The 26,240-nt window shown below is 31.6% G+C and overlaps 1 long non-coding RNA gene and 1 pseudogene across 3 annotated transcripts; one reads left to right on the forward strand and one right to left on the reverse strand.

The window, feature by feature from the left end:
- Positions 1–589: 589 nt before the first annotated feature.
- On the forward strand, positions 590–3,946 carry LOC114297990 (glucan endo-1,3-beta-glucosidase 8 pseudogene; annotated as a pseudogene). The gene is made up of 2 exons (XR_014331187.1): positions 590–939; positions 2,694–3,946. The product of XR_014331187.1 is annotated as a glucan endo-1,3-beta-glucosidase 8 pseudogene (transcript).
- Positions 3,947–8,047: 4,101 nt separating this feature from the next.
- LOC145790251 (uncharacterized) lies at positions 8,048–10,698 on the reverse strand. 2 transcript variants are annotated; one of them, XR_014328932.1, is made up of 5 exons: positions 10,055–10,698; positions 9,530–9,575; positions 9,106–9,215; positions 8,954–9,015; positions 8,048–8,831 (listed from the first exon to the last, which is right to left on the reverse strand). It is a non-coding gene; the product is annotated as an uncharacterized LOC145790251 (long non-coding RNA). The 2 variants fall into 2 exon arrangements; XR_014328933.1 differs by having other exon boundaries at positions 8,908–9,015.
- Positions 10,699–26,240: the final 15,542 nt, after the last annotated feature.

The following is a 26,240-nucleotide window of genomic DNA, read 5'->3' on the forward strand; positions in this document are numbered from 1 at the left end:
TTCTTCTATACCCAATGCATCCCTAATATGCCTAAAAATACATTGGATATTTTTTTGTTTTGAAATTTTAGATGCAGATAATCCTTTTCCCTGTATATACTGAAAAAGTAATTAAGGACACATGAAGGACAGTTATTCTATTATTCTCTAATTTTAACAGACTAAAAAATATGGGTAACATTTGATGAATGTACCTTCAATACTAACAGCTCTTGACTGACAATTTTTTTGGGGGCACAAAATTGCATGTGTTTTGGCACCACACATAACTGACTAACTGCATTAAGAGAGGAATCTTCCATTCTTTTTCTCTCTCATTTTCTCTCTCCACCCTCCAACCAAAATTTTCACCATACCCTTGAAGTTTCTTAGAAGATAAAACCATTAAAAATTCCAGAGAGAGAGAGAGAGCAAAAAGAGAGAAAAGCTTTCCTTCTTCTTCACCTCTATAAATCCCACTCCAAACACCAAGAAAATTCCCCTTTCTTTTCCTTTCCTTTCCTTTCCTTTCTTTCACTTTCTCTTGATTCAAGAAAGATTCATAGAGAACTCATCAAGGATTCACACACATAAAAGAGAATTAGCCAAAATGGAAGAGCCAAGACCTCATTATGATCATTTCTTGGTGGTGGTTTTGGTGTTGTTGAGCTCGGTTCCAAGTGGGTATAGTGGGGTGGGAGTGAACTGGGGAACCATGGCAACACACCAGTTGCCGCCGGAGAAAGTGGTGGAAATGCTGAAGGAGAATGGGTTTGATAAAGTGAAGTTGTTTGAGGCAGATGAGATGATTTTGGGGGCTCTGATTGGGACTGAGATTGAAGTGATGCTGGCTATACCCAATTTCATGTTGGAGCCGATGAGCCAAGACCCTGAGTTTGCTGCGTCTTGGGTTGATGCCAATGTCACTAGATATAGTTACAATGGTGGAATCAATATCAAGTTGAGTCCAAACAATCTTCATTTGTGTTTCTTGATGATTCTTGAATCCCATTCTTGATACTGTTTCTTCAATCCCCTTTCAAGTGTATAATTGATATATATATATATATATATTTATAAAGACAATCCCAATGCATGACTCTCATCACTAAATATAATATGCACATATATATCTCTATAAACATATAACTTTATCAGTACTTGGGGTTCTTTCATGCAATGCCCATCTTATTCTTTCTTTTTCACGCGCAGTTTAATCTTTGTTCTTGATTTTTAAAATCCATTCTTCACACTGTTTCTTCAATCCCATTTCAATTGTGTAATTTACATATAAACAATGGTTTTGTATGTAATGGTTTGGAGTTGGGGGTTCTTTCATGAAATGGTCTTATCTTCTTCTTCCTTCTTGCTTCTTCCTTCTTCCTTCTTTTTTTTACTTTTTCTTTTCTTTTCTTTTCTTTTTGGGTTTTTATTTGTTGAATTCAAGCTATTCTGGACTAATTTCCCACTTAGTTTAGTTTGGGACCTTAAAATATTTTGTTTTACTTTTAAATGGTTTTCTACTTCCTGCAAATCAATTTTTTTTTTTAGTTGAGTTTGCTTAGGCTTATGTGACTAGTTACAGTCACATTGGAGTCAATATCAAATTGAGTCAAACAAGTTTAATTTTTATCCCTAACCCATCTCTGTTCTTGATTCTTAAACCCAATTCTTCACACTGTTTCTTCAATCCTCTTTCAATTGTATAATTCATAATGTGTCTATCTGTGTATATATATATTTGATGACGAGAACCTTCCCAAGACAGAGTCCTTTGGACCCAAATACCTTCAGTTATCCATATATCACGAGTATCGTTTAAGTCCAGAAGATATGCATATACATATATGGCTTTATCAACACTCAGAAACCTTAAATTGGTTTTGGTTGGAGTATTCTTCCTTGAAATGGTCTTATCTTCTTCTTCCTTTTTTTCTTCTTTCTTTTACTCTTTTTTTTTTTTTTTAAATAAATATTATTATTATTATTATTGAGGTTTATAATTGTTGAATTCAAGCTGTTCATACTAATTTCCCACTTAGTTTGGGACCTCAAAATATTTTTGTTTACCTTCTCAATCTGCTTTTGAATGGTTTGCCATTTCCTGCAAATCATTTTCCATTTTTAGTTGAGTTTTACTTAGGCTTAAATGTCCATTTTATACTTAAAATATCGGCTCAGGTCTTTATTGATGGTAACATATCACCAAAGTGCAAAGAATATTACCTTCTTTTTTTTTTCCTTTTTTCTGTCTAGTGTTTGGATCATGGTATAAGCATAATCATTTTCCATTTTTAGTTGAGTTTTACTTAGGCTTAAATGTCCATTTTATAGATACTTAAAATAGCAGCTCAGGTCTTTATTGATAGTAACATATCACCAAAGTGCAAAGAATATTACCTTCTTTTTTTTTTCTTTTTTTCTTTTTCCCTTTTTTCTGTCTAGTGTTTGGATCATGGTATAAACATAATCATTTATCAATCCAGAGTTTTTTTCAAAAATTATTTCTCTAACGTAAGTTATTTTGAACTTATTTCTGAAATCCAAACTGTATTTTTTAAATCATATTTTCAAAACACGACCTCAAATAAGTTCATCTTCTTGTAATTTATACATTTTTAATATGTATATATATGTGTGTGTGTGTGTGTGTGTGTTTGTAAATTATTAATATAATGTGATTTAAATCACCTTAACAGTATCCATTTTTGCAGGTATGTTGCAGTAGGAAATGAACCTTTTCTCAAAACATAAAATGGTACCTTCCTTCCCTTCACATTACCAGCCCTCAAGAACATCCAAGAAGCCCTAAAACAAGCCGGCCTCGGATCCCAAGTCAAAGCCACAATCCCCTTCAATGCTGACGTCTACTTCTCACAGCACTTGAATCCCGTCCCGTCGACTGGTGACTTCCGGCCCGAGGTCAAGGACATCACCATCCAAGTAATCCAATATCTCAACTCCAATGATGCCCCTTTCACTGTCCACATATACCCTTTCCTTAGCCTCTATGGCAACCCTTATTTCCCCTTTGACTTTGAATTTTTCGATACCAACAACACTAATAATAAGACTGTTAGGGATGGCAATTACGAATACACCAATGTGTTTGATGCAAATTTCGACACTTTAGTATGGTCCTTAACTAAGGCAGGGTACCCCGACTTAAAGATTCTAGTAGGGGAAGTGGGGTGGCCCACTGATGGGGACACAAATGCCAACGTGAAAAATGCCAAGAGATTCAATCAAGGTCTAGTCCGACACGCCCTAAGTGGGAATGGGACCCCACTTAGAAAAGGCATTATTGAGGCTTACCTCTTTAGCCTAATCGATGAGGATGCCAAGAGCATCGCCCCATGTTGCTTTGAAAGGCATTGGGGGATTTTTCAGTTTGATGGGAAACCCAAGTACGAATTGGACCTGTTTGGTACCCGAGAAAATAAGGGACTTGCGGCGGTTACCGGAGTGGATTACATGATGAAAAGGTGGTGTGTTTTGAACCCACATGTGGATGACTTGCAAGATTTGCAAAGAAACATTGATTATGCATGTACAATGTCTGATTGCACTGCATTGGGATATGGGTCCTCATGTAATCACCTTAGTGCAAAAGGAAATGCTTCCTATGCTTTCAATATGTACTATCAGTTGAATGATCAGAACAGTTGGGACTGTGATTTCTCTGGATTGGCTATGGTGACTGATGAAGATCCATCAGATGATCAGTGTCAGTTTCCGGTGACGATTGCTTATGGGTCACCAACAATGGTGCTGCATAGGACTGTTTTTGGTATTTTTCTTGCTGTTCTTGAGGGGTGTATAGTGTTTTTGCTTCTTGTTTCTTAGTTTTGTTCATTGGCCCTGATTTTAAAGCATTTGGATTGTTTTGTGTAAGATTAACACGGTAAAAAGTAAGAAGATTGTATTATAAATTAGTCATTTTTTTTTTAAATTTAATTTTAGATTACTGCTTCTTGAGTCTTTGGTTTTGATGTCAAAAAGGTTATGCCTTTACATGAGTCTTTATGGGTTAAATTTGTGTAGCAAACAATTTCAAAAATGTTTTCAGATTCATTTTGATGAACACAGCTTTAGCATTTGTCAAAAATGAAAGGGGGTGGGTATTTTTTTAATTTTGAAAAAATAAAAAAATATTAAAAAAATACCAAGCAAGTATGGTTCCGATTGGTTTAATTTTTAAAATGAGTTTTGAGTTATAATTTGGAAGATAAGTTGTTGAAAAGAGTTTTGAAAGTTAAAAATTTGTTTGGTTATGAGTTTTGAATATAATTTTGGAATGATTTGTAGTTTTTATTTTTATTTTTTATTTTTAGTTGAATAGATGAGTGAGAAAATTTAATTGATTGATGTGCAGAATTTGAAAGGAGAGAGGAGAGAGAGAAAATAATTAATTAATTTATTAATAATAATAAAAAGAAAAAGAGACAGGAGAGAGAAAATTAAGTTTTGAATTGTATTTTAAAAATTTGTTAACCAAACAAAATTTTTTAAAAATTGAGTTTTGAATTGTATTTTAAAAGTTTATTAACCAAATAATCTTTTTTATTTCACTTCCTACTAGCGTATTATCCCAGGTATGCATGGTTAAAATAATTAATTAAAAACTATTTTGAAATTAAATAATAATAAATCTTTGTTTATAATATTAAATTAAAATAATTTAACATTAACTAATTCCCATGCAAAAATTATATTTATGATAAAATATATCTACATTTCGTCTTAATGAATTTGTAATTTTATTTTGTCAACTAACCAAGTACGTCATTATCCATTTTGTAAAATTTACTCAACATATTTGTTTTGTAAAATTCAAATCAATTAAAATTAGTTTAAATAAAAAAAATAGCTTTCATGTATTAAAAAAAAATCTAAATCGAATCGCTGAAAATTATGGGTCATATTCTGGCCTTAGCCTTACACCTCATCTAAAAATTCATTGATTCATCAGTATAAACATTTAATAATAATAAATTTAAAGTTTATGTCTAAATTACATCGTAGTTTCTCAGATTGTGATAGGAATAAGCTAGTTTGGAGGGTTACAGTATTAGGTTAAATACTAAAATTAGCCTAAAATTGAGTTTGAATAAATTTTTATACCAATAATTCTTGGCTCAAGCATAGTCTTTAGAGATATGTTTTATTTTTTGTCCAATTCATGAGTTACTTGGCCCAATTATTTATTTATTTTTGAATTAGAAAATTTATTTTTAAATATCTTTTATAATAAAGATAGAAAATATGAGCATCCACCTTGTTTGGCAATTGTTTACAACATTATCATTTTTCCTAATTTTTCTTTCCTTCAGTTAAAATAAATAAATTCATATTAATTTTTTGGGAATTTTTTTTTAAGATCCCTGATATTAAGATTTTATAGTATAAAGAACACTCAATATTTTCATAATGTCTAAGGTCCCTCAACATTGATTCAGAGAAAATTCGGTGCAGAGAATTTCTCTAGACTCCCCAACCCAGAGAAATTCCCGGACAAACATTTCCAGAGATTCTCTCACTCAAAGAATTTCTCTGGACTCCACAACCCACAGAAAATTTCCAGACAAATATTTCCAGAGAAATTCTCTCAACCCAAAGAATTTCTCTAGACTCTACAATCCAGAAAAAATCTCAGACAAACCTTTCCATATTGCCAGCACTTGTATTTGAACCCACAGATGAAAGGCCATGGGAAAAAGATCAAAATAATATTATTTTCCAATGAAATAAACATCTAAAAAGCAACACTTACAATGACTACAAGATCAAAACAAATGATCATGATTATAAACAGCTAATTTCTTCATATATACCAAAAAAACACCAAAAACTACAAAACTAAAAAGGAATAACTTACCAATAACCACTCCAAATTTCTCTTGCCCAGCAATATCCCAACAGTAAAACCTTATCTTTCCACAGTTGGTGAAGAAATCCAGTGGATGAACTTCGATGAACTTCAACACCAATCGTAGCTGCAAATCAAAAAATCTCCTCCATCCATATCTCACTACACACATATCTACACTATATATATATACACGAATATGCATCTATATATGCTTACATTCTTATTTCTTCTCAAACTCTCCCGTAAGAAGGCCTTTTGATCTGGGGGTTCCGAAAACGTCCAATCTTTGCTCCATTCGAGACCGTCACAGCGGAGACGGAATTAGCGATTGTGACCTCGCGGTTCTCGAGGACTTAGAGGGAGTCCTTGGTTTGAAAGTCGAGAGTTCTGATCTTGTTCATCAGAGCCTCGGAAGATATAGAGAGAGAGAAATGAGATTTGATATGCGAGAGTCAAATTTCTTTGTGATATATGGATGTAGGGTTGAGGGACCTTAGATATCATAAAATACTATTGTGAATATCTTTCATTATTAAAAATAGGAGAGGGACCTTAGACTAATTTTTTTTCCTATTTTTGAGGTCCTTTTATTCAAGAAGAATCTAAAAAATTGAAGGAAAAAAAAGAAAAATAAAGAAATAAACGACAAAACTAAAATAAGATTAAGCTTGCTTGAATTTTTCTCAATAACGAAAAAGTAAATTTTTAAAAATTTGTCACAAGCACCAATTTTTTTTTCCCAAAAAATTCATCATAAAAGTAAAAATAAAAAACAAAAAAAAATATTAAAACTGCATTTAACAAACCATTTATGCAATATAAGTTTGTACAAAAATAGTAATTACCGAAGTTTAAATTAAGAGTTTCTACAATGATTCTTAAAAAAAAATCAAATATGAACACCAAATTTAAAAAAAAAAAAAAAAAAAAAAAAAAAAAAAAAAAAACAAAGAGTAAAATTTAAGAAAAATTGCAAAAGAAAATATTTTTCTCGCTAAAAGTATTGGGTAACAACCTAGGAAGCCAGTTTGACCGCAAATCATAGCTTATATTACAATTCATACAATCTCTACAATAAATAAATAAAAAATCAAAACAAATAAATCAAAAGTGTTTAAAATTTAAATACTTTATTACATGCCTGCATTCACTGTTCTTATTTTGTAATTTATACAACCCTTACACCAAAATAAAAATATAAAGAAAAAAAGTCAAAACAAATAAATAAAAAGTTTAACAGAAAAACGTTTTATTATATACCTTCAGTTACTACTCACAGATTAATTTTTTAGCAATTTTATATATCATCATTGCTATAAAAAAAAAAAGTGAAACACAATTCATAATGTGGTGAGAGATTGAGTAGGTATTAAGTTACACCAAGGGAAAACCTAAAATAGAAGAAGATGATGATAATTTAAAAAATAATCACTTTTCACAGTTTTTCTTTTCATAGTTTTTTTTTTTTTCCCCCCTCTTGCCACAATTTGTTCTTACTATATGAAGTGAGTTTTGAAAGAATTGTAATAATGTTTTAGGTTTAAAATTGATGTACTGAAATTGAAATGTTGTAGAGTTTTAAACTTGAACAAAATATGCACTACAAAAAAATTATTTTTTTGCGACGGTAAAACCCCGTCGCAAATACCCCAAACGCCGTCTCAAAAGGTTTTTTTGCGACGGTAAATAGCTTTTTGCGACGGTAAGTGGGGGGTCACAACAAAGGGGGTTGCAAAAGAGTTTTAGCGACGGCATAACGCCGTCGCCTTTTTTTGCGACGGCAAAATGCCTTTTTGCGACGGGAAAATTCTGTTGCAAATAACGCGTAAAAATCTGAGTTTTTTTGAGACGGTACTGTGTTACCGTCGCTAAAAGGGTTTTTTGTGACGGCAAAAATACCGTCGCTAAAAGTTTATTTGAGACAGCACCTTATCCCGTCGCTAAAGGACTGTTAGCGACGGCAATAACACCGTCGCTAAAGGCCTTAGTAAATGTGCCGTCGCAAAAACCCTGGTTCAATTTTGTTTTTGAGACGGTGTGTGTGCTGCCGTCTCAAAAAAAAAAAAAAAAAAACTACATTAAAATTATTAAAAATATGAAAATAACCTGTATTAAATGAAAAATAAATAAAAAAAAAAACTGATAATTACATAATAATATAAATACATACATAAACAAAAGTTGACACATAATAAAAATTCATAATGTTGTTCCATTCATAACAATACATAAATAAAAATTTATAACAATAAAAATTATCCCACTACATAATGTCGCATAATACATATATAATGTTGTTCACAAATCTAAATAATGTAAATCAAAATCAAAAGTTTTCGTCATGATTCTTCCGTGGGTTACAAAAACAAAAGTTGGTCATAATCTTTACACGCCCGTATTTTACAAGAAGCAAACTGCTACTCAGAAAATATCTGAAACTAACAAAATAAAAATAATTAATGACAATATAATAGTGTTAATATTTTAATTACACAAAAACATAACAAATTAACTACTATATAACTACAAAAATAGTTTAGTAAATAATTTTGGCTAGACAGAAATCTGGCCCTAACTCCCAAACCGGAAACCCGATTAGAGTCCCGTCTTCTCCCACAAGTCTCTCGTGCCTAGGCGATCGTGTGTGCCAAGTTTCGTGCTAAACCGACGTCGTTTGGTGATTTTGGGGGGTCAACACCTCGAATTCAAGTTTCTTAAGGAACTAGTTTGCCTAGACCGAAATCCGGCTCTAACTCTCAAACCGGGAACCTGATTGAAGTCCCGTCTTCTCCCACAAGTCTCTCGTGCCTAGGCAGTCGTGTGTGCCAAGTTTCGTGCCTAACGTACAAGAAATTTTGAACAACCTAAAGTATAAATAAAATCAATACGTAATAAAAAAAAAGCTGGTAAATTAACTTACCAAAGGCATGTTAGATCTCTTGTCCCGTCTCCTAAAACCTTGTTGAACAAAATACGCTGCCTACAAGATGTTACATTAAAATTGTATTTTAGGAGACCAACCAGCAAAGCAACAAACTTAAAATCACATTCCATACTTGAATTGGTAGAAGTATCTCAAGAAGACTGAATTTCCATAATAACCTCAACGAAGCTTCTGCAGAACCATATGCTAGCATGTAATTCATTTCCATGAGAATCCTTCCCTAGAACATTCAGGGGAGGAAAAAAATCACCAGGAACATTTTCTTTTGTAAATAAAAAGTGTAAATGAGTAAGAAGAGCTTTTAATATACCTTATCAAGTCTTAGAACTGAACAGGATAAATTTTTTATACTGTAAGCTGTTTCCCTTGTAAAGCGGAATCCTAAACGGGCAGCAATTCTAATTGCACGTAGTATTCGAGCTGCAAAATAGAGTAAACCATATTCTAAAATAACAGTACAAGAAGAAGAAGATGATGAGGGTAATGAAAATGAAGACTATGAGTATATGATGACTGTGATGATGACAACTATGATGAAGGCAATAATGATACACGCATCATGCATTTGTGTGCTTGTATAATTGACAATCGATAAGTTGGAGTTGGTGCTTTAATGGGTATTTGAGGCAAACATGTTCGAGTTTTATCACATCAAAGAGAATTCTACCAGCAACAATAGAAATATGTGTTTTAGGATATTTTAGAGAGATAAAAATTTGTCAACAAGAACTCACCACAATCCTCTAGAAATGAATGACTTGCACGAATTGTAGCTCGCACCTAAGACAAAAGGAAAGGATGTGAGCACACTAGTACACACAGAAGCAAGGAAAGGCAATTTAATATCTGTTAGAGATAACATCACACTTTAGCTTTTTTAATATCTTCCAGTCCTTCCATGTAGTCATAAACTAAATTTGCATATGGATCAGGCATCAAACTGGGGGGGGGGGGAAGAGGAAATTTTTTTAATAATTAAAAAGAAAGAAATAAATCCCAAATATTTTTAAAACAGGGATATCATTTTTTTGTTATAAAAAAAAAAAAGGTGAAAACAAACACAGTGAGAAAATTCTCAAAATAATAGCCTAAATTTTGTAGTTGAAAGGGTAAAATTTTCACAACCCGTTTATTGTGAATTCTCGCTGCAAGCAATTCCTCCAGCGGATATAATCCTTCTCATCACAGCCAATAGGACTTTCAAAATCAGAACTCTGCTCCCTACCAAACTTTGGGGCAGAGGTGCTAAAACTTGATACCTGGATACAATCGTCACTCGCATACAGTCGTCACTCACTGCTGCTCGTCGTCGTCGTTGATGACCGTCGTCACCCGCTGCTCCCTCGTTGCTAGCGTCGTCGATCACCGTCGTCATCCGTCACCGTCGTTGAATTTTGGCTCAAGGGCTTTGGGGATTTTGCTTCAAAATGGTTTTGGGGATTTTGGTTTTTAAGATTTTAGGGATTTTGGGTTGGTTCAGAAAGGTTTGGGGATTTTGGGAAAACACATGACCGCGAATAGGCTAAAATGAGTGGGATAGGAAAATTTTCATTACTTTTTGCGACGGCGTACTTAAACTGTCGCAAATGATGAATCCTAACAGTTAAAACGACGTCGTTTTAACAAGACTTTTGCGATAGTAAATTTTCCGGTCTCAAAAAAAAAAAAAAATTTGCGACGGTACGTCAGGCGTCGCAGATGTTTTATGTTTTTTTGTGATATATCATTAGCGACGGGGTCACCACCGTCGCAAAAGACTATTTTTTGAGACGGTTTGAAAATGCCGTCGCAAAAGACCATTTTTGAGACGGCTTGAAAATACCGTCGCAAAAGACCATTTTTTGCGACGGTACCTATACCGTCGCAAAAAGTTCCGTGTTATTTGGGCTCTTTTCTTGTAATGTGAAATGGAAGAAAGTTAGGTAACAAAGGGCATAAAATAGAAAGTTTATATTTCCTTTTCAAATTTTACAAATTGTGGTATAATAATTAATTTTAAGTAAGTAATAGCCAATAGTGTTTTCTTAAAAATAATTTTAAAATAAAAAATATTAACAATTTTAGATAAAAGCTTCGAGGTTTTAGAGACTTTCTCATTAAAACTTCATATATAGTATAGATGTGTATTCGTGCAATATAAGTGATATATGTGTTTGATCTACTATATTTTAAAACCAAAGTGAGACTTATAATCCCACACAACAGGTGAGTAATTTGGTAAATAATTGAGTGATATAAAATTGAGTAAACTCTTGGTGGTGCAATAGAAGTTCATAGTCTCCGTTTGTTTATTTTTTATTTACATTTTTATTTTTAAGAAAGAGAGAGAAAGAAAAACAAATATTTTTCTAATTTTGAAAAAAGTTACAAAAACAATTTCTCGAGTTTGACCTTTTAAAAAAAAGTCATGTGTTTTTAATTTCTTAATTTATTTTTAATTTGAAAAATGTCTAATATATATATATATATATATATATTGTTAGTTTTACTTAATAAAAAATATACAAATAGTTTAAATTAAAACAAATCAAAATATTAAAGTTTAAGTTAACAAAATTAAAATTTTAAGATTTATTTTATTATAAAGGTCATTCTGAAACAGTTTTTAATGTAGGTAGACGAGTGTTGAGTGATTATCACAGCAGACTTTCATCCCAAATGATTGTGGCACTGATGATATTGAGAGAGATCTTATGCATGCGCTTACAATAAAACAAAATTATAGTGAAAATGAGATATGCAAAACAATTTAGATGGTATATCCTTTGACAACACAAATGAATTGTCTGCCTGCTTCGATAATTGATTAACAATTTTTTTTTTACTATTTCATTTCATAATGTATCTATTAGATTATTGGGGTAGAGTATAATGCAAATGATTGGTAGACTAGCAAGGTGCCAACCTAATTGGAATATACTTGACCTATAGTGATGCAATTTCTCTACCATCATCAATAATTTATATCTATTTAATTTAATGATATAAATTTTTGTAATATTTTATTTTATTTTGAAATAAAAATTATTCATTAAATAAATATTATCTATTTAATTTAGGAAAAATTAGTGAAATATCCCTCTCCAATTTTGTGTAGTAGGAGAGGTCCAAGATGTTTTTTTTATTAGCTAAGATCTCTCAACATTTTCACAGAGAAAACTCAACCCATAAAAATGTTGCCTGACTCAAAGAAATTTGGCTTCGACTTAGAGAAATTTCTCTGTGAAAATTGATAATTTTCTGAGTCGGAGCCAAATTTGTCTGAGTCGGGCAAAATTTTTTTGAGTTGAATTTTCTTTGTTAAAATATTGAGAGATCTTAATTACTATAAAAATATTGTGTATCCTTTATCTTATAAAATCTTAATATCAAGGACCTTAAAAAAATTCCCCTTTAATTTAATGACAGCAATATTTCGTTTCATTTTGATATATATAAAGTTATTCATTTTAAAATAAGAATATTACATAATTTCATGCTTTTTTTAGTCACAATCAAAAAAATATAGTCATACATAATTAAATACCACCCCATGAAATATAACCAAACATCTCATTCATCTTAATTAAAATACTTTAGTATAATTTTTCTTTTATTTTGTATCGCTCATAAATAATTTGTACATATAATATATCTATCGTTTATTTTTCTGCAAAAAAAAAAAAAAAAAAAAAAAAAAAAGAAGGAAAAATTACTATGTAGTCTTATGTAGGGGATCTATTTCCCTTCTAATCCCGATATATTTTTAATAGACTAATAGGTCTACAGTTTTTTAAGTTTTGTACCCAGAGGTCCCATTTTTTATTTTCTTAGTTTTTAAATGACTGTATTACCCTTTGTTTTGAGATCTATATATACGTGAAAAATCAAATATTTGCCTCTGCGATCTCGATTTCTCTTCGTTATGGCAATCTCTTTGTGCTGTGTGGTCAATCTCATTGTGTTGTGAGGTGGATCTGGTTATGCGATCTAAATCTTTGTGTATAGACGATTTCTGCGTACGTTCTCTCTCTCTCTCTCTCTCTTTGTGTGTGTGTAGGGGTGGGCAACGGTTTATCCGAACCGCTCAAACCGCTCAATCCGCCCAACCCGCATATAAATGGGCGGTTTCGCAAACATAATGCGGGCGGATGCGGTTTGAAATATGACAAATTTGCGGGTTGCGGGTGGGTCGCGGTTTAAACCCGCAACCCGCAAAAACCGCCCGCACTTTAATTATTATTATTATTATTTTTTTTTTTTATATACCAACTTTGTGACTTTTACAGGAGCATCATTATATTATCTATGACACTAGGATCCTTATTTTTAAGTATTTCTCAACTTTCTTAATGCCGTAGAATTATCAAGTCCTAAACTTAGTTTCTTATATGATTTTCATTAGTGATTCATCCACTTTTTCCTAATAAAATTTTCCTTCTAATGGTCGATGGAACTTATAGTTTGATTATTGATTACTGAACTGGCAATTCTAATTGAGTACAACCTTTAATGCATTGATATACATTTTTTTCATGGCAAAAATGCTAGTGTAGAGTCTCTTTGTTTTGGGTACTTTCATTTAATGCATTGATATTCAATTTTTATTTGTAAACTCATCAAAAAATTGTTATCACAAATATATAAAATGAATTTGATGCCTAAATTTGCTGGGAAAAAAAACTCGAAAATTAATTTTTAAAGAAAAAAAGTGTAAACCGCAAACCGTCCGCACATTTGCAAACCCTATCCGCACAAACCGCAAACCGCACTGCGGGCAGTTGCGGGTTGACTTTTTCCCAAACCGCATAGATGCGGGCGGGTCAAAACCGAACCGCAAACCGCACAAAACCGATCCGCGAACACCCCTATGTGTGTGTGTGTCTGTGTCTGTGTCTCACTCTGTCTGTATCTGTCAATACATATATGTATGCATATATAAATAAGCAAATTTGCGTGATATCTGGTTTGCGTTTAGCAATGTTGTTATAGTTCTTTGTTCTATGATAAATTTTGTTTGTTTGATACTTATTTTGTGATTTTTGTATGTGATATAGTGTAATGATTTTGATTTTGTTGATTTTGTTTGTTATGTAGTGTAATGTGTTTTGAAGTTGTAGTTTGGAATTATGAATTCTGATGTTTTGATACTGATATGTTGTAACTGTATAATTTTACAGTTTGGAATTGTGAATTGTGCAGTGTTGGTACTGATATGTTGTAACTGCATAATTTTGTAATTTGGAATCTGTGAACAATTATTTGCTGGTTTGTGATTTTGTAGTATGGAGGGGTGTTTCATGTTAATGTGCAAATACTGTAATTCTTGTGCTGCTATTAAGATTAGTGAGGGATATAGTTATCATGAAGTTGTTGAAAAATATCTGTGAAGTTCAAGGAGTTGAGTGTTGATAACTTTTGTTTATTTTTCTCTATTCTTGGATATTCTAAATGTATTGTTGAATGCGATGATGATTTGGGGAATATACTGTCAATGGTAGATTGTAATGGTTCTCATGCTGTTGATGTTGTTGTGGGTGATAAGAGAATTGTGGAGGTTGATAATAATTCTTCTAGGATTGATTCTGTAATTTGCGAGAGTTCTTTGGTTAACGATTGTGATGATTTTGGTAGTTTGTTGCCTAGTTTTTATCTAGAACCAGAGAGAATTTTGTTGTCTGCTAGTTGGAAGGGGATTATACATAGTGTTGGTCAAGAATTTGAAGGTGGAGTGCCGGGGTTCCGCATTGCATTGGCTAAGTATGCAGTTGAGTGTGATTTTGCAGTGAATTATTTAAAGAACAATGCAACAAGAGTAACTGTTGAATGTATGATGAAGTCGTCTACGGGTTGTAAATGGTTTGTGCATGGAAGGGTGTTGATGAATTCTGGTATTTTTTTTATTATGAAGTTGGATAATGTGCATAATTGTGGGATTGTTGCTCGTAGATATTGTAGCAAAATGGTTGGTTCTAGACTTGTGTTTGATATTGTGCAAATTATATTAGTGATAATCCATGACTAGTTCTATTGAAGTTAAAAAAAAGTTGAAGAAATAATATGGTATAGATGTTTCTTATCAGGTTGCATAGTTAGGAGTTGATAAGGCAAGAGGTGGGTTGTTTGGTGATTTTGCAACTTCTTTTGACCAACTTCAATGGTACCTTGAGACGGGTATGAGAACGAATCCGAGAAGTGTATTTGAATTAGATGTGGATGAAAGTAGTAGGTGTTTTCGAAGGTTGTTTGTGGAATTTCATGAATGTTTGTATGACTTTCAATTTTGTCGTCCGTTGTTGTTTGTTGATGGTACATTCTTGAAGGAGCGTTACAAGGGACATTTGCTTGCAGCAATATCAAAGGATGGTAATCAAGGTATGTATTTATTTGTAGTTAGTATAGTTTTGGTTTGTCAGTGTGTTATTGTATTGTGAGTCTGCTAATTTTTGCAGTTTCATGTTATTTTGTTTGCAGGCCTGTTTCCTTTGGCTTTTGCAATTGTTGACGCTGAAAATCAAGATAATTGGATGTGGTTCTTAAGTCAGTTGTTAAAGGCTGTTAGTTTAGGCCAGAGATTGACCTTTGTGTCTGACCGTCAACATGGATTGCTAGACGCTCTTTCAGTGATTTTTTCCAATGCACATCATGCATATTGCTTGAATCATTTGAAGAGAAATTTGATTGACAAATTGGTGAGACTTAGTACTAACTATAAGCTGACTTTGATGAAAATATTAGTTAAATGTACTTATGCGCCAAATGTTGCTTCTTTCTAACATTATATGGAGAAATTGAGGCGTATTGCTAGGAATGGTAGAGTTGATAGTATGTTGGATGGTTTGCAAAATGATAAGTGGGCCAATGCATTTTTTAGAGGGAAACGATATGGTGAGATGTCATCTAATGCTGCTGAGTCTTACAATAATTGAATTGGTAGGGCCCGTGAGTTGCTTATTACTTGTATAGTTGATATGATTAGGGTTCAAATCATGACTCAACTGTCTAATAGAAGAGTTGAATCTAAAAGATGGACAACGAAATTGTGTCCAGTTATGAAAAAGAAGTTGGTGGACTCTTTAAAGCTAGCTAAGCCTTGGGATGTGATTGTTGCTAGTGATACTGTGCTTGAGATTCATTCTTCTATTTCTTTTTATGTCGATATTGGTAGACAGATTTGTTCTTGTCATGAATGGCAATTGAATGGTTTTTATTGTTGTCATGCCGTGCATGCTTTGCGTAGTAATGGTAGAGATGTGTATGATTTCATTGATCCTTCTTTCATGTAGATTGTTTTAGAGAGTCATACAAGGAATCTGTTTATCCAGTGCCTTCAAGTGAGAGATTTGACTTTGATGGTGCCGGTAGTTTGATTATCAAACCTCCTATAACGAAAAAGTAGCCCGAGCGAAACAATAAGAAGATGATACCTTCTAGGGATGAGAATGTGAAGCAAATCAAGTGTGGGAGGTGCTTGAAATATGGGAATCACAATAACAAGACGTGCAAGGTTGCTATTTGAGGCTATAGTCTATTCTTTTGGATTTGTATTTGAATTTGAGGAATTATGATAATAAAAAATGTGATACTTGGTATTATGAAAGTAATGAATAAAGTTGGTTGCATTGTTTTTTCTTTTTTGATGTGTTCTTTAGTTATTAAAGTTGTTTTGTAATAGTTTTGTTTTATTTTGTTTTTTTGTTTTTTTTGTTGATGTTTTTTTTTTTTTTTGTGGATTTGGTTGGTTTTATTTTTATGGAATGCAGAGAAGGTTGTTGAATTTCTTATTGAAACTGTATAATATTAAAATGTAGTTTTACTACATGATATATTTATTTCATATTTCGTAGTGACAAAACTGTAAAATTTTACAGTTTTATTTTCAATTTTGAAATGCAGTTCATCTATTTTTTGAGTCATGAAATTGGATGCATAATTGTGTAGCATAATTTTTTGTTTGAGTAATGAAACTGCATTATTTTACAGTTTTAATAATTATGAAAAACAACCTGATAAAACTGCATAATTTTGCAATTTTAAGAATTATTAAAAACAACCTGATGAAACTGCATATTTTTGCAGTTTAAAAAATTATTAGAAACAACCTTTATTGTATGAAAATATATGCAACCACAAATGTGACGACAATAATAAGCAGAAGAACACAAACAAGTATAATAAGTACAAGAAGAAGAACAACAATAATAATAACAAGAAGAAGAGCAACAACAACATCAATGACAACAATCATTTTCACCATAATAACCACAAAAAGATCAATTCCCAAAAGCATATAAAGTACTTGTCACATGTCACATGTTAAAAAAAAAAAAGTACAAAAATATGTTCACTTGAATATTTGTATTGTCAAGAAGTTTGTTCATTGTTTCTATGGTTTGATATGTTTTGTCAACATTTGGTAGTACTCGAGTTTCCAAGATCAGTTCTTATCATTAAGGAATTGACTGATGATTTATGCTCGAAATTTGACCCACTCAGTTGGTCGAAGTGATTTCTGCACAGGTTGCCAGTTGATATATTGGTTGATAACATTGCAGACGGCAATTGCACAATCATTCCTGCAAAGTTTTAAATGAAATTAATTAGTTAGGTAAAAATGTAAAATTTAGCATATTGGAACATTAGTTTATTGATTTTGTATCTTACGAGTGTGGGGTTTGTTGTGGACATTCCTCAATTGATGCAATTACTATCTCGCACTCTTGAGATGATAACATGTTTTCTTGATTGCTGAATAATGCTTTATTTCATCTCAGTTGATGTTGTTGCTACAAAATAGTTAGTAGGTGTTTTTGTTAGTTATAGTGATGTGCTGAGATGTTTTGAAAGGTATGGAACTAAGTAGGAAATTTTATTTAACTTACAATTTCCTTTGTAATTTCAAAGTGTTTGTTGTGGCAATCTTTTGTTGGCCTCAAAGAGTCATAGTGCCTCTATATCGCACCAGCATTGTCAAAGACCACAATTGTCCAATAGTTGTCGTGGTTGATTGGGAAATGGATATATCTGTTTTTCATTGCTTGTGAAAAATGACTATCCATCATTTTTTCTCTCAGTGCTTGATCTTGGTTTTGTAGTGGAGTCTGTAATTTATATATATGTTTGAAATATGTTATAAAACTACGTAGTAAGACATGTTAAGAAAGTAGAAAATTTTGCAGTTTGAATAATATTGAAAGATATGTTAAGTTTTGCTTACATTGATGAGTGTTGAGAAAACGTAAGATTTTCCTGCGTATGGATTTCTTGCAAAGGCTATATCATGTTTCTCAAATTCTTCAATTGATGGTTGGAGTGCCAATTTTATTTCTGAGAAGGGATCAATGACTTGAAACATGTTATATATGAGAATGTGTTAGGTTTATGGAATAGGTTATTGAATATGAACAGAAACTGTAAAATTATGCAGTTGGAGACCTACATTCCCATATAAGACTTCCCTGCTGGGCAATCTACATATATCTGAAAAGTATATGCAATTTTCATCTCCTCTGCCAGACCAAACACAAACACTTGATTGTGTGTTGTTGATGAATTGAATTTGGTCTTGGTCTTTTTTGGATAGGCTATGCCAAACCTTGTTTGTTTTGTGGCATGAAATGGCGAGTGGCTGGTTGTGGCTTGTTGTTTTGTCCTTTGTTCTTCTTGTTGTTTTGCTTGTTCTTTTTTTTCATGTTGTTGTTGTTGTTAGTCTGTCAGTTCTTGTTCATTGACTTCTTGTTGTTGGTTTGTTTGTTGTTCTTATTGTTCTTGTTGTTAGCCTTTTTCTTCATCAGTGTCTTTTTGTTGATCACCTTCTTCTTCATCATCATCATTGTCTTGTTGTTCATCAGCTTCTTCTTATTCTTCTTCAGTCACTTGTTTTTTTTCATCATCACTCTCTTCTTCTTGTTCATCACTTTTTGGTTCTTCTTGTGGTTCTTGTTTTCTTTTCTCTTTTTTTTTTTTTTTTTTTTTTTTTTTTTTTTTTTTCTGATTCTGATTCTGATTGGTGTTCTTTTTCGAGAAAGTCATCCTCATCACTATCTATAAGTCTTTTTTTTTTTTTTTTTTTGCTTTTGTTTATTTTTTTCCGCTTATTGTCCTTTTTGTGGTCTTGTTTCTTTATTGAAGAGTCTGTTGATGTGTGCTTTGATTGATATGTAATAACTGTATTTCTTGTTCAGTTAGGGTTAAAGCACTTTGGTCAACCTGCATTGGAACAATGTGGCATATATCATTAATACTGTAAAATTGGTTAGTTTCAAAACATGAGTTGTACTGTGAGTAATGTGAGTTACGTGTTGAAAATATGTTGTTTGAAACTGAAAATTTTTACAGTTTCATAACATCAGTGATGTTAAATAGATTTGTGCGTTTAAACTATAAACTTTTACAGTTTCGTAACATGAGTAATGTTAAATAGGTGTGTGCTTTGAAATTGTAAACTTTTACAATTTCATAATATGATTTGTGCTATGAGTAATGTGAGTTAAGTGTTGAATATATGTTGTTTGAAACTGAATAATTTTACAGTTTCATAACATGATTTTTACTATAAAGACTATGAAAGGAGTGTTGAATAGATATGTGCTATGAGAGTATAGAAGAGTTTGAATACCTTTTCAAAGTTAGCAAGGCTGATGCGCTTCCACTTGGAGTACATTTTGCCAAGGTTTCACTTTATAAACCTTGGGAAGTCTTCTTTGTTGGATGGTCGAAGGAGTTTACTGTGCTCACAGCACCAGTACTGTAAAAAAAAAATTGAAATATGTTAGATAGTTCAAAATAGGTGGATGTTTGATATTTTTGTGTGAAGTAGTTGAGTAGTGTGTTTACCAAAAGTAACATGACGCATCCAGTGACATGCCTTGGGTTGTTGTTTGCATTTGCCATTGAATTCATCAGTGTGTCTTTTATTACCTCAACCCAATTGTACTTCTTGATGTTGTTGAGATTGTCAACATAGTTGAGGAAACTCCAACTGAGTGTATGGCCTATTGTAGGCATGAGAAGTTTCAAGCACAAGTAAAGGGTGATGACCCTTGCAAGATCTTTACGATCATTGGTTAATTTTCCTTTTTTTGTTTGTTGAAACATTTTTGTTAATGACTTACCATCCAATCTCTTTACTGATTTGCATCTTCATTTGTAAAATGCAAGCTTAAAATCCTTTGGTCTTGCATAGGATTTGGTAGTGATGTTGTTTTCTCCACAGTCGATACCAAAAATGAGCCTGACATCACTGTTTCTGAGTTTCATTTCCTTTTTGCCAAGTATAAATGCTCTTTTTCTTTTGTTGTAGAGTGTTGTCATTTCTGCTACAATGGAATTGTAGCATCTGCATCAAGAGGCCTTCAGTTGTGTTGAGGAGAGAACATTTATAATAGGCCAAAAAGGGATTTTTTCCAGCTCTGTCTGTTGGGCTTTTGTGAATTTGACCCCCTTTAACAGTTTGATTATTGTTCCGATGTTGGAACGGTAATTAAACTATTGGACTCTCTTTGCAGGGACTATTCCTTTTTTCCCTTTTGATGGCTTGGTTTTTGTTTTGGGAGTTGATTGGATTTTTTGGAGCTTTCTTTTTTTGGTTGGAGGAACTTCTTGTTTTTTTGTTGGCTTTCTTTTGTTTTTTTGTTTGTTTGTTTTTTTTTTTTTGTGGTTGGAGATGTGGTTGGTGTTTGTTGTATGGGTTGGGTCTGTGGTGTAGTTCTTGGGCTTTTTCTTGTAGGTAGTATGGTTATTTTGTGGGTTTTTTTGGTTGTTTTTTGTTGTGGTGGTTGGGTTTTTTGTGGAGAGGGAGATTTTGGTGGCATTTCAGTGGATACAAGCGAAGGACTGCCAAAAGGGGAGATATTTAAATCCTTGATTGGATTTTTGAGCATATGGGTTTGTTTCTTCCAACATCTTCCAACAGCTATTTCTGAAAAAATGAAAACGACAACAGGGCATGAGTAATATAGTGACAAAACTGTATAATTTTGCAGTTTTATATGCAGTTTAATATGAAGTTATATCTATTTGTTGTTAATAGTTACAAAATTGTATAATTTGACAGTTTGATTTGCACTTTATAATAAGTTACCTATTTGTTTTGAATAGTGATTAAACTGTGTAATTTTACAGTTTCATTGGTAATTTGAATAAATTTAGATATGTTACTTGTAGAGTGATGAAATGAAACTTTCTGATGTTTCAGTTTTTATAAACAGTATCAACAATAAGAACAACCCATTGTATTTTGTAAATAACAACAATAATAACGAGAAGATTAAGTATTCAACGAAATGTTGCAACAATACGAAGAAGAAAAGCCAATATTTAACAACAAGAAGAAATAAGAACAACAAGAATAAGAACAAACAGTTGAATGTCTAAAAACATGGATTTATGTGTAAAAACAGTAGATTAGAATGTTTAAAAATAGGGGACTAAAATGTTTTAAAACAGGGGATTATATATAAAAGAGGGTTTATACATTTTGAAGTATGTAAAATGTGTTTTACGAGGGTTTTTTTTTATGAAAGTGTTATTGAAACGATATATACGAAATATGAAAGAATAATGTACAAATTTAAATGAAAAATAATAGGTGAAGAGAGATGTTACTTTTTTTCCTCATTTCTGTGAATCGGAAGTCAGGAACTATGAAATTTCTTCAGAGTGGTGATGGTTTTTCGTGTTGTTGAGAGTCACCGATTGGAGAAGATGAACGTCTTGGTGTTGTGTTGGTAAGAGTCGACGATTGGAGAAAATGAACAGGTTCGTTTTATGGTTAGGGTAGGGTTTCAGAGGGAGTGGAGTTGAACGGTGGAGAGATGGAGGACTGAGAATGCATAGTCGAGCGGCGGAGATGTGACAGTGTACTGATCAGACTGAGATGATTGTGGGTGAAGGTTGCACGCATGCAAATTGGATGATTTATTGTGGGTATTTTCGTCTGATTGATAATTTGAGGACTTAATGGAGTATTAAATTTGTTTTGGAGCTAAATGGGGCATGATATGTTAGGCTTGGACTTTTGAGTTAGTTTTCCATAAAAAAACAAAAAGGCCCTCCAGGCCTAGCCCGCGGCTCAAGCCTGTCAGCCTGGCTCGATGTCCTAATTTAAGTGGGCATGGGCTTGAATTGAACTTTTCAGCCTGTAAATCGGTCCTGCTTGAGAAAATGAGGAAGCCTGCGAGGCCCAAAAGTGGGCCGATCCAACCCAGACCCTGATGGACCAAGCCAGGCCCAAATTACACCCCTAGTTGAATCGCTCTCTCCAACCCACTTGGATAATGCTCTGTCCAACAATACCTCAAGTCTTTGTTTAAAATTCTTTCATTAATAAAGTCTACACATACATAAACGAAAAAAACAAAAAGTGGTTCAGTAGTGCCTTTATAATGTGAAACTTTGGACTATAATATGTCAAGATTATTTCATGTGATATTCTTTAAATATAATCTCATAATTACAGATGTTCGGATTTGGAAATAAAAAATTAAAACAAAATATCTCCCGTCAATTTATTTTATTTCATTTTATTCTTTTTTTGTCTCCAAATCTCTCTATTGTGGGGTGATTTAGAATGATATAAATAAATATATTTTTTGACTTTTTATAAAATATAAGTTGAGTATAGGTTGAGTTTGAAGTGATGTGTTAGAGAGGCGATGTGATTTAAATAAGGTGATGTGACTTAAATAGGATCGTGACTTTTTAACTTTTTTAGATCATGCTAAACAAAAAATTTTAGATCATATAAAAATCGCAAGATACAAAAATTTTGAAACTTAAGCTTTGTTTGGTTTAGTTTTTGAATCATGATTTAAGTTTTGAGTTGTATTTTGAGTTTTTAGTTTTTCAAATGAAAAAACTTGTTTGTTATAAATTTTGAAAAAGGTTTTGAGTTTTAAAAAGAGTTTTGAATTGTATTTTAAGTTTTGAATTTTTAAATTTTGAGTTGCATTTTGAAATTTTTTGGTTTATTCATTTTAGGGAATTGTTTTTAAAGTCTCTGCTATTAAGATTTTATAAGATAAATGACATACAATATTTTCATAATAGTTAAGTTTCCTTAAAATTTTTACAGAAAAAATTTAACTCAGAAAAATTTTACCCGACACTGAGAAATTTTGGGCCCAACATAAAGAAAATTTGAAATTTCTCCAATATGATCACAAAAAAATTTCATCAAGTGACCTTAGCTAATAAAAAAAATATATCTTAGACTTCTTCTACTACACAAATTTAGCGAGAGATGTTTCACTAATTTTTTTATTTTTTTAAATATTTAATTTTTTTTAATTTTATTCTTTTAGGGTAAATATTTTTTATTGTAAATATTTATTTATTTTTTAAATAAGCCTTGTATTTACTACATTTATGAGATGTATTTTTTTAAATATTTAAAAAAAAATTAAAAAATTTATTTTAAAATTTTTAGTATATAATTTTTATTTTTTAATTTAAATATTTTATTTTATTTTTCAAATATTTCAAATATTTTTAAAAAAAATTTATTTACTTTTCAACTATTTAATTTTTTTAAATTAAAAAAAAATTGGATTGCCCATATATATCTAAATCCTAACAAATTATTACATGTCCAGTACTTAAAAAAATAACAAATACTTTTTTTGGAAAATAAAAAAATAAAAATATTTTTCTACAAAAATAAAAATAATAAAATATTTTTAGAAAAAATAAAAAATAATTTTAAAAAACAAAATAAAAAAAAATTGAATTTAAAAAAAAAAAATAGAGTTTTGAAAAAGAGTTTTTGAATTAAAGTATATATATATATATACATTGAAAAAATAGGAGTGTTTTGAATATATATGTATATATATATACATAATCAATCAACCTTAAAGAAAGATTCTTTAAGATTCTATCCCTCATTGAGAGACAAAAACGAGTGTACTTGGAAAATTTAGGGAAATTTTCAGTTGAGTATAAACATTGAAAAACAATTATAAATTTTATTACTAGTAATAATTAAAATTATAAATTTTTCTATACATATATGTAATAATTTTCTCAACTTCCCATTGACAAGTAATTTCTCCCAAATTTATATATAAGCCAACTAAATGTCACTTTCAATTTAAAAATATACTTCAAAAGGCCTTTACACCATTACTCTCTCATAATTTTTTATGATCTTGGAACAATATTTTACCCAACTCAACACATGACACTTGTCATGTTCTCTCCTAAACCAAATAAAAACTATTAAATCCACTATAGTAACTAATGAAAATCATAGACTTGCTCCAACATCATCAAATAATTTTGCCTTGTTCTCATCCTCAATGGAATCTACCTACTTATCAAAAAGTCATCTCTCTCTCTCTCTCTCTCTCAGTATCAGTTTGATCAAACGGCTCAAGATTCAAATGATATTTTCTTAGATGGAAATGTTTGAAAATCATGATCAGAGCTTGTGTATTTGCATGGTGAGATTGTTGTTATGTGATGTTAGTTTTAAGAGAATTGCTATATATATATATATATATATTATTTAAGAAATGTATTACAATTAGCCCATAATACATTTTCTTCATCAATAAAGGCATAATTGGAAGAAAAAATTGCATTACATAGTGATCAAATTAAAATTCAAATAGTAAATCACATTTGCTAAACATAAATAAAACTCTTTAAAAAAAAAAAAAAACAACGGGATAAAAGATAATTTTATTCCTTAAAATATGCATTCTTTGTCATTTTAATCCCTCAAGTTTTAACTTTGTCATTTTAATCCTTAAAGTTATCAATTTGAGCCAATTTAGTTCTATCTCTAACATCTGACGACATTGATAACTGGAATAGTATTTTATCTTTAGATAAAGGGCAAATTACATATACACCCCTTGAGGTTTGGCTAAATTACAGATACCCCCTGAGGTTTCAGAAATTACATCCCGCCCCCTGAGGTTTGTATTTTCATAACAATTTGCCCCCTGAGGTTTATATTTCATAACAAATTACCCCCTAATTTCTTATGCAAATATAGCATTCAGGGGGGAATTCGTAATTTCTCAAACCTCAGGGGGGCATCTGTAATTTAGCCAAACCTCGAGGGGTGTATATGTAATTTGCCCTTAGATAAAAGACAATTTTTGGAAAAATTTCACTTACATCACAATTTTGTCTCTTTACACATATTTCCTCATTACGCCATTAAAAAATAATTGAAATTCTCGTTAAACCTTTTATAATACCAAAATTAATCCTAAATTAAACCCTTTTTAAAACCCCCAGAGATTTTTCTCATTACAGCTATTCGTTTTGAATTACTCCGTCGTTATGGTACCAAACAAATTATATTTGTCCAATCATTTGTTGTCACACGTTTATAGATTCACTTTTCTTAAAATATATATATATATATATATATATTCTAAATTTATGATGGCCTTGTTCGGTTATACATTGCCAAACAATTTGGATTATTCCAGTGTCATATTACCGAACAAACTAGATTTGTCCATCCATTTGTTGCCGTACGTTTACAGATTCGCTTTCCTTAAAATATCAAGCATCCATAAAATATGAAATATACAAACATCCATAAAAATATTCATAAAAATTTTTAATACACATATTTTTAAATTTGTCAATACAAACATATATAAAAATACACTGAGATGTTATCACAATCCATCTATTTATGTTAATAGTTTTGGTAGTTATACTATATCAAGGCTAACATGCATACAAAATTGATCAATATATGCCTTTTCCCATCCATTAACATACATGGTGATGAAAACGAATCCAATTACTTATTTTCGGGGATACTGGATGACTAGGAAATAGATAAATCTAACAAACTATTAACAATGCATTATTAGCATTATTGCAATGAATAGAAGCACAATCCTTCAAAGCAAAAAAATAAATAAATAAAAATGTCAGAAAAATGAAACTGCAAATTAGGGGTGGGCAACGGTTTATCCGAACCGCTCAACCCGCCCAACCCGCATATACATGGGTGGTTTCGCAAACATAATGCGGGCGGATGCGGCTTGAAATATGACAAATTTGCGGGTTGCGGATTTAACCCGCAACTCGCAAAAACCACCTGCACTTTAATTATCATTATTATTATTTTTTATATACCAACTTTGTAACTTTAATAGGAGCACCATTATGTTCTCTATAATACTACGATCCTTATTTTTAAGTATTTCTCAACTTTCTTAATGTCGTAGAATTATCAAGTCCTAAATTTGGTTTCTTATATGATTTTCATTGGTGACTCATCCACTTTTTCCTTATAAGATTTTCCTTCTGGTGGTCGATAGAACTTCTAGTTTGATCATTGATCACTGAACTGACAATTTTAATTGAATACAACCTTTAATGCATTGATATACAATTTGTGGGACTGTCTAATGGTTTCCCCATGGTGGTTATAGAAAAGATTTTTTTACTAAATAAATCAGTGAGAATGCTGTTTGAAGGAAGTTCATA

Source organism: Camellia sinensis, chromosome 5, assembly GCF_055761805.1.
Source record: "Camellia sinensis isolate YWXY chromosome 5, ASM5576180v1, whole genome shotgun sequence".
Taxonomy (NCBI): domain Eukaryota; kingdom Viridiplantae; phylum Streptophyta; class Magnoliopsida; order Ericales; family Theaceae; genus Camellia; species Camellia sinensis.